Genomic DNA, 8,778 nt, shown 5'->3' with positions numbered 1-8,778 from the left:
CCCCCCCCAAACAATTGAGTCTATTAATGAACCCCAGCATCAATCTAAGTAACATAATAAAGAAATCAAAATCAAAATCTGTCAGTTTATACTAGAGATATCTGCATCGAATGCGTCTCAGTCCTATGGCGGCCTTACCCATCTGCGGTGGAAGGTGGCCGAGCTACAGTGGTGTTTGTCAGACCCTGAGACATCCCAAAAATAGGTTTTCTGACAAAATGTCTGTAGCGTCTAAACAGTTTGGCCTACAAACTAATATGATCACTCTCTGGAAAGATGAGACTCTCATGAATACAATGATTTTGCGGGTACCAGTTCAAAAAATTTATGGAAGTATGGAGGTAGATTTGTGCCTACCCAATAAAAGGGGTTAAATACGTATCTCCTAGAGTTTTAAGAAATGCGCTATAGTAGTAAAGGCCCAATTCAATATTTTATCAAATCATAAAAAATATAAATAAAATTATATCTAAAGGGGTCCTAAAATTTAAGAGCTATATAAGAAAGCTTTTTTTCACACATATTTAACCCCATTTTTTGGGCCGGCACAGAACCAACTCTATACTTCCATACATTTCTTTAACTGGTACCGGTCACCTTCAGACGAGTCCTGTGATACTTGTCGCAGAGCAAAACAGAGAACACCGTCTTGTTCGTGAGAGTCTCATCTTTCCATAGAGACAGACACTTCAAAACCTTATTCCTTATGATAAAATTTTTGACTGTCTTTTTTGCCATTTATAAATGTGTTATTCAATTCATTTCTATGAGCTATAGTAGTAAAGGCCCCCCCAACGGCTTAGACTTTTAGAGGTTAACGAGAGATCACCTCAAGATAGAACTGTGGCTAACATAAGCCCTTCATGTTTTTGGTTCTTGATTTGAAACAGGCCTTCTGAAGACTGTAACTTTGGCAAACATGGAGTCCAAATAATATAGACTGATATTTAAACTGGTATGCTTCGTGAAACAATGAGTTTCAGGCTACTAACAGCCCATTTATTTGCAAAAATGTCTAAAAACATGTTTTCACAATGTCATTATGGTGTATTGTGTTTAGATGGATGAGAATTGTATTTTTTCATTCAGGCTGTAACGCAACAAAATGTGGAATAAGTCAAGGGGTATGAATACTTTCTGAAGGCACGGTAGTTAATTATAGTAGCCTTGGTGAGTAACCCCCACACATCAGACTTTGCCATTTTTTGCAATTTTGTTTTATTAAGTTGTTTGTTTCAGTGGTTTAACATAAATCAGAGAAGTTCCACAGGTCCAGTACATTTCCAACCTGTGTATCTCTCTGATAGACTTTGTGCTGTTTGTTTTGCTTATCAGTGAACTTTCCAACTAGCATTATCAGGACCGCTGGTTTCCCAGCTCTACTCCTGGGAAGTAACACACCCCCCGGGGGAGTCACCCCTGGAACTCCTCCCACAGAATGAGCTCACTCTAGACAGGATAAAAGCCAGGGTTGGAGAGTGAAGGCACTATTACAGACCCAGAATCAGTGGTGGAGATGTGGGTCGGCAACTTGCTGTGTCTGGCCGCTCTGGCTGTAGCCCTCTCCTTACCTACCTTATCTGATGGAGCTGCTCTACAAGTGTTGTCAGCTCCTAACCTGCTTCGTGTGGGCAGTAATGAGAACATCTTTGTGGAGTCTCAAGACCATACAGGAGGTCCCCTGAATGTTAAGATCATGGTGAAAAACCACCCAACGCAGAGCAAAGAACTGGTCTCTAAATCAGTGGTTCTGGATCAAGCAAACAACTTCCAGGCTATGACACAACTGGTCATCCCAGAGGGGGACCACTTTGTGGATGACCCCAAGCAGAAGCAGTATGTTGTCCTGCAGGCCCAGTTCCCTGACCGCCTCCTGGAGAAGGTTGTCCTGGTCTCCTTCCAGTCTGGATACATCTTCATCCAGACTGACAAGACCATTTACACTCCGGCCAGCACCGTCTACTACAGAGTGTTCTCTATGACTCCTGGCCTGGAGCCTCTGACTAGGGAGATATTTGAGGACAAAGAAGTTGCCAAGAACAAAGAGATTGCAGTCTCTGTGGAGATCATGACTCCTGAAAACATCACCATCTTCAGAGAGATCATCAACCCAGATAAGGGAGTCAAATCTGGACAGTTCATTCTCCCTGCGATCGTCAGTTTCGGGACATGGCATGTGGTCGCGAGGTTCCAGAGCACTCCTCAGATGACGTTCTCATCTGACTTTGAGGTCAAGGAGTATGTTCTGCCCAGCTTCGAGGTTAGTCTGACCCCAGGTTAAGCCTTCTTCTACATCGACGACAAAGACCTGACCGTTGACATCACTGCCATGTATCTATATGGTAAGGAAGTGACAGGGACAGGCTATGTGGTGTTTGGTGTCATCACAACAGAGAACTAAAAAAAGAGCTTCCCCGCCTCTCTGCAGAGAGTAGAGATCAGAGAAGGTAAAGGAGTGGCTTGTCTGAAAAAGGAACACATCACACAGACTTTCACCAAAATCCATGATCTGGTCAAATACTCCATCTTTGTATCAGTCAGCGTGTTAACAGAGGGTGGGGGTGAGATGGTAGAGGCAGAGAAGAGAGGGATCCAGATCGTCACTTCGCCATACACCATCCTCTTCAAGAGAACTCCCAAATACTTCAAACCTGGCATGCCCTTTGATGTCTCGGTTTACATTACGAATCCCGACAACTCTCCAGCCAATGGAGTGGAGATTGAGGTGGCTCCAGATAATGCTAAAGGGGTGACCAGGGCTAATGGCTTTGCCAAAGTTACACTTAACACCGTGGCATCAGCCAAAGAGCTGCCAATCACTGTGAAGACCAAGGACCCAGGTATCCTCCACACCAGACAGGCGGAGGCCACCATGAAGGCTCTCCCCTACAGGACTTCCACCGGGAACTTCCTCCATGTTGGGGTTGACTCTAATGAGCTGAAAATAGGAGACCCCATTAAGATCAATCTGAACCTGGGACCACTCGCCCTACAAAACCATGACCTTACATACATGTTCCTGAGTAGAGGTCAGCTGGTGAAAGTGGGCAGATTCAGAAGACAGGGCAATGCGCTGGTGACACTGTCAGTGCCCGTCTCCAAGGAAATGCTTCCGTCGTTCCGCATCATAGCGTACTACCATGTGGGAACAGATGACCTGGTGGCAGACTCTGTCTGGGTTGACGTCAAGGTCTCTTGCATGGGCTCGCTGAAAGTGACGTCGACCAGGCCCAAGGCATCCTATGAGCCTCGTAAGGCTTTCAGTCTGACCATCACTGGAGACCCGGGAGCTAAAGTAGGACTGGTGGCTGTAGACAAGGGAGTCTACGTTCTCAACAACAAACACCGTCTCACACAGACCAAGATCTGGGACACCATAGAGAAGCATGATACAGGCTGTACAGCTGGAGGGGGAGCAGACAATATGGGGGTGTTCTACGATGCTGGTCTGGTATTTGAGACCAACACCGCTAAAGGGACTGTGATCAGAACAGACCCCTGCTGTCCTGTTAGTTCCAGGCAGAGACGAGCAGTGACCATCAGTGACGTCATCACTACTATGGCCAGTAAGTACAATGGTCTGGCCAAGGAGTGTTGTGTGGATGGGTTGAGGGACAACACCATGGGGTACACCTGTGACAGACGGGCCCAGTACATCATAGATGGGGATGTCTGCATCCAAGCCTTCCTCGTCTGCTGCAATGAGATGGCCACAAAAAAGGATGAATTCAAACAGGATGCACTGCTGCTCTCACACAGTGAAGAGGAGGATGATGATGCTTTCATGCAGTCTGAAGACATTGTGTCTCGTAGTCAGTTCCCTGAGAGCTGGATGTGGGAAGACACCAATCTTCCTGAATGCCCCGCCCAAGATAAGCACTGCGAGACCACGTCTGTAACAAAGAACAACTTCCTGAAAGATTCCATCACAACCTGGCAGATAACAGTCATCAGCCTGTCTAAAACTCATGGTATCTGTGTGGCAGATCCGTTTGAGATGATAGTTCTAAAGGAGTTCTTCATTGACCTAAAGCTGCCCTACTCAGCTGTCCGCAACGAACAGCTGGAGGTCAAAGCAATCCTTCACAACTACAGCGAAGACCCCATCACTGTGCGTGTTGAGCTGATGGAGAATGGCGAGGTGTGCAGCTCGGCAAGCAAGAAGGGTAAGTACAAGCAGGAAGTGAACATGGACCCCATGTCCACCCGGGTTGTCCCCTATGTCATCATCCCTATGAAGCTGGGCCTGCACTCCATTGAGGTCAAGGCATCTGTGAAAAACTCTGGCAGCAATGACGGTGTGAAGAGGGACCTGCGCGTTGTGGCTGAGGGAGTGCTGGTCAGGAAGGAAAACAACGTACTCCTGAACCCGGTTAAACATGGTGGTGAGCAGACGGCACACATACCCAGTGGAGTGCCCCGGAACCAAGTGCCAAACTCTGATGCTGACACACTGATCAGTGTGACAGGTGGAGAGCAGACCAGTGTGCTGGTGGAGCAGGCCATCAGTGGAGACTCTCTGGGCAATCTGATAGTTCAGCCAGTCGGGTGTGGGGAACAGAACATGATCTACATGACCCTGCCTGTCATTGCTACACACTACCTGGACAACACCAAAAAGTGGGAGGATATTGGCCTGGACAGACGGAACACAGCCATCAAGTACATCAACATTGGTTACCAACGTGAGCTGGCCTACCGTAAAGAAGATGGCTCCTACGCTGCCTGGATCCACACAAAGAGCAGCACCTGGCTGACAGCGTACGTAGTAAAGGTGTTTGCCATGTCCAGTACATTGATCAGTGTTCAGGAAAATGTGCTATGTAGTGCTGTCAAGTGGCTGATCCTGAACACACAACAGCCAGACGGCATCTTCAATGAGTTTGCTCCTGTCTATCACTCAGAGATGACGGGTAACGTGAGGGGGTCGGACAGTGACGCGTCTATGACAGCCTTTGTTCTCATCGCCATGCAGGAAGCAAGCTCACTGTGTGAGAAGTCTGCCAACAGCCTACCAGGCAGTATGGATAAGGCAGTAGTGTACCTCAAGAAGCGTCTTCCCCACCTCACGAACCCCTATGCTGTAGCTATGACTTCCTATGCTCTGGCCAATGCAGGGAAACTCAAAAAGGAGACCCTACTGAGGTTCGCCTCTCCACAGCTGGACCACTGGCCAGTCCCAGGTGGTCACCAGTACACGCTGGAGGCCACGTCGTATGCCCTGCTTGCCCTGGTCAAGGTGAAGGCCTTCGAAGAGGCCGGCCCAATAGTCAGGTGGCTTAACAAGCAGAAGAAAGTGGGAGGGGGATACGGATCCACACAGTCCACCATCATGGTGTTCCAGGCTGTGGCTGAGTATTGGAGCAACGTGAAGGACCTGAAAGACATTGACTTGAACATCAATCTAGAGGTGGCCGGCAGGGCATCAGTCACCAAGTGGTCCATCAACAACAAGAACCAGTTCCACACTCGTACAGACAAGGTCAACTCCATAGACAAGGACTTGACAGTAAAAGCCTCAGGAAATGGTGAGGCGACCTTGTCGGTGGTGACACTGTACTATGCCCTGCCAGAGGAGAAGGACAGTGACTGTGAAAGCTTTGACCTCTCTGTCACCCTCACTAAGATGGACAAAACAAGCCACGAGGACGCCAAGGAGTCGTTTATGCTCACTGTTGAGGTGTTGTATCGTAACTCAGAGAGAGATGTGACCATGTCTATCCTGGACATCGGCTTGCTGACCGGCTTCATCGTAGACACAGATGATCTGAAAAAGTTGTCCAAGGGGAGGGAGCGCTACATAGAGAAGTTTGAGATGGACAAAGTTCTATCTGAAAGAGGATCTCTCATCCTCAATCTGGACAAGGTGTCCCATAAGTTAGCAGACAGAATATCCTTTAAGATTCACAGAGTACAGGAAGTAGGAGTTCTACAGCCTGCTGCCATCTCTGTATACGAATACTACAACCAAAAGCACTGTGTGAAGTTCTACCACCCACAGAGGGAGGGGGGTACTCTGAGCAGACTGTGTCTTGGAGACGTGTGCACGTGTGCGGAAGAGAGCTGCAGTATGCAGAAGAAAGATGAGCCAGATGTCAACCGCATAGACAAGGCCTGCAGCGCGGGACTGGATTATGTTTACAAAGCTACGGTGGTGGACTCGAAGCTGACGACACACACAGACACTTACACCATGAAGATCGATGACGTCGTCAAGCCAGGTACTGATGAGGTAATAGTGGGAAGGAATCGTGACTTCATGGGACTATCTTACTGTAGAGAGGCTCTGGGTCTAAAGCAGGGGAAAACATACATGATTATGGGGAAGTCTGAAGACCTGCACAGAGTGGAGGAGAAAGGACTGTTGCAGTACAAGTATGTCCTAGGAGAACAGACATGGATAGAGTACTGGCCCTCACAACAAGAGTGCACATCCAGAGACTACAGAAAAGTCTGTCTGGGCATCGATGAGTTCATTAACCAGATCACAACTTTCGGCTGCCCTGTTTAGTTTCTCTTCTTGTTTTGTTAAATTTACATTTTTGTAACATTTCAATCCAGGTTGCATGCCCTGTCATCTCATTGTAACCTAGAGAGTGTATGACGATGAGTTTGACCACTTCGAATACATTCTGAAACTGACCAGTAAATGATGTACACTGTGCACAATAAAGCCGTTTGGGAAAGAACATGTTTTTTTCTTTAAAGTTAACCTACGATGATGACGACTGCAAATGGCACACTTACACATACATTTATATGTGCCATTTGCAGTCATCATCGTCATAGATTACTATGCCATAGTTACATTTTCTATGCCTTTATTTTAGCACTAAAATGACCCCTGCCTGCTGTAATAAGCATGAAAGAAATGCATGAAAAAAAATGTCTTGTCTCATTCCTTTGTGTGCGTGCGTACCACCAGTCATTTTGTGCATTTAATTGTTTATTGGTTTTAAACACCAATCAAAAACTACTTCAGTTTAAAGTTGAGTGGGATGATAACTGTTTTTGTTCTCATTCTAAATCAGTACTGTGTATCTTTCAACACTTCATCATTGTTTTTACCAAATGCGATCAGGATTAGCAAACATTTTCTCCTGCCCCATACGTCACTCAGCAAATAAGATGTACTGTATACAAGTCAGTCAGGGTAATAGACACTTTCATCACTGCTTTTACCGATGTGGAAACTTGTTTATAGAAACAAGATCATTTATAATCAGGAGTTAATTTATTATGAGCAAGGTTTTTACATTAGGGGTACAGACAAAGGACACTGACCCTTACCAGGAGGTAGTGTGTCTCTGTGATTGATGGGAGATATGCAGTATGTATTTTAGTAGACAACAGTTGTAGTGGGATCACACACACACACACGTGTAAACGCACACACACACTGATGCAGAACCTTTAATGTAAGACTTGGGGATGACACAGCCGGAGTGGCTCTGAGTGTTTAAAGGACGTTTCAGTCTCAATCAGTGAAGATTAGACAAAAATATCAATAATCACCCCATATTAACCATAGCCCAACATCCTCACTCTCTTCCTGAACCCAGATGACAAAACCTGGTGCTAACATGTGTTCTTTGTCCTGATCTTGTCAACATTCTGATTGTGTCCACATTTTTTGGACAGGTGTAGACAATCAAAATACACATTGTGAACTAATTGTAATCAGTTCTTTCTGACCACATCCGGAGGTAGTCAGGCACGCATTTAATTTTGATTGATTTTATTTAACATTTATTTAACTAGGCAAGTCAGTTAAGAACCAATTCTTATTTACAATGACGGCCTACACTGCATCTTACAAGTGTACAGATCTGTTGGGTGAAACAATTTAACTCAACATCATAGCGAAAGTAAAATGATTGACTAAGCATGACATTATTTTGAAACAATATCTCTCTTTAATACATGGAAGGACCAGGAAATCTGGTCACAATGCCGAGAGAATGGACAGATAACACATTTTAATACCATTTCATATTTTAACAAACCTAACGCAATGGTCTGTCAGAGTCCTTTAAGAACAGTGGGTTGAGAGGGTTCGAATAAATGTACATTTATTTCCCGGGAAAAACGGTTACGCCAAAACACACGGCGCATCAACTGACCGGCCCATACACAGGACCCAAAATGTCCGGAAAAACAAAATACAATAGACCATCCACACACTAACAGAAATACAATCCCGCACAAACCTAGGCGGGCCTAACAGGCTTAAATAGACAAAAATCAAAAAACACAATAAGGAACAGGTGCAACTAATAAGACCAAACGAACAGAAAAGGAAAAAAGGATCGGTGGCGGCTAGTAAAGCGGCGACGACAACCGCCGAGCACCGCCCGAACAGGCAGGGGAGCCACCTTCGGTGGAAGTCGTGACATGGTCAATCTAAGCGCAGGCAATAGTTGTCACACCCTGGCCTTTGTTATATATATTTTCTTGATTAGTTTAGTTAGGTCAGGGTGTGACATGGGGGATGTTTGTGTGTTTTGTCTAGTTTAGGGTGTGTGTATTGTTTAGGGGGTTTTGTAGTATGTATGGGGTTGTGTTCAGTGTAGGTGTTTAGAAAAGTCTATGGTTGCCTGGTTTGGTTCTCAATCAGAGACAGCTGGTTAGTGTTGTCTCTGATTGGGAGCCATATTTAAGGCAGCCATAGGCTTTAGGTGTTTGTGGGTAATTGTCTATGTCTGTGTCTATGTTGCATGTTTTTGCACTTAGTCATTTATAGCTTCACGTTCGTCTATTTGTTGTTTTGTTTAGTTT

General features: G+C 45.6%; 1 pseudogene; it reads left to right on the top strand.

The window, feature by feature from the left end:
• Window positions 1-1,494: 1,494 nt before the first annotated feature.
• Window positions 1,495-6,689, top strand: LOC139564551 (complement C3-like; annotated as a pseudogene).
• Window positions 6,690-8,778: the final 2,089 nt, after the last annotated feature.

This window comes from Salvelinus alpinus, chromosome 35, assembly GCF_045679555.1.
Source record: "Salvelinus alpinus chromosome 35, SLU_Salpinus.1, whole genome shotgun sequence".
Classification (NCBI taxonomy): Eukaryota; Metazoa; Chordata; class Actinopteri; order Salmoniformes; family Salmonidae; genus Salvelinus; species Salvelinus alpinus.
Note: the sequence above shows the minus strand (reverse complement) of the source record. Positions and strands in the feature narration are given on the sequence as shown.